Consider the following 1,135-nt stretch of genomic DNA (forward strand, 5'->3'; position numbering starts at 1 on the left):
GGCTGCCGGCGCTCGGCACGGCCAGGAGTTCGCCGCCTCTTCTGGGCGGGCTTTCCTCCGGGGTAGAGGCGGCACAGACGCCGGCGGAAAAGCCGGCCCGGAGGAGGAGGAGAGGGGGAGGAGGAGGAGGGAGGAGAGGCGGCGAAGGCGGAGGGCGCTCTCCCACCCCGCCCCGGGCCAAACGCCCGCCTCGCTTCCCGGGGCTTCCGACCCTCCCCGAGCGGCGGTCCTGAGCACCAGCAGGAAGCCTCGGGATGCTGCACAACTGCTGGTTCTTGACCTACAACCACAAGGGAGCCCAACATGTACGCCGCTATGCGAGACAGTTGTTAAGTGAGTTTTGCCCCCGTTTTATTTTTATTTTTTTCTTGCCACGTTTGTTAAGCGAATCGCTTGCCTGGCGGTAGATCCTTGGCAGGCTTCCTGCCCTGTGAGAGATTGGATGATGGACAGATGGACTTTGCTTGTCATAAAGTTGCAAAAGGGGATCACCTGACACCCCCCCCCCCATGCTGCAACCGTCATAAATATGAACCAGTTGTCAAGCATCTGAATCTAAATCACGTGACCATGGGGGGGATGCTGAAAAGGTCGCAAGTGTGAAAAATGGTCACAGGTCGCTTTCAGTGCCGTTGTAACTTTGAGCAGTCACTAAACGGACTGTTGTAAGTCAAGGACTACCTGTACAAGGCTGCCTCGGGACCACTTGGGCAAGATCTTAATTTTAAGCTCCCCAAAATGGTTACTCAGACGTTCCCAGCCTAGGATATTAATTCTTCCTACAAGAGATGGTTTCATTTGCCTTCTCCGCCCCACTTGCCAGCCATGTGGCTGCCATTAAAATCTCTGCCTTCTGAGCCATGAAGGGCTGCTGGCTTGGCTGCCTGCTATTTTGGCTTGTTGACACACTGGGAGGTTGCTGAATTCACGGCCCGCTCTTGCAGGCAATCACAACAGCTCTCCTTTTGTTCAAGACCTGACTCGCTGCCCAGCAAGGCCCCGACCGCTACAGGGAGGAATCGCAAGCCGATTTATTTTTGGTAGGAGAGAAATTGTCAGCTGTAGGAAGTGAGCACATGACTAGCCTGCTCCTGAAATGTAGACTAAATTATGACATTTAAGGCGGCCGTTCAGA

The sequence above is a fragment of the Pseudonaja textilis genome, chromosome 13 (assembly GCF_049901715.1).
Source record: "Pseudonaja textilis isolate UNSWEBS1 chromosome 13, rPseTex1.2, whole genome shotgun sequence".
In the NCBI taxonomy this organism is placed as follows: Eukaryota; Metazoa; Chordata; class Lepidosauria; order Squamata; family Elapidae; genus Pseudonaja; species Pseudonaja textilis.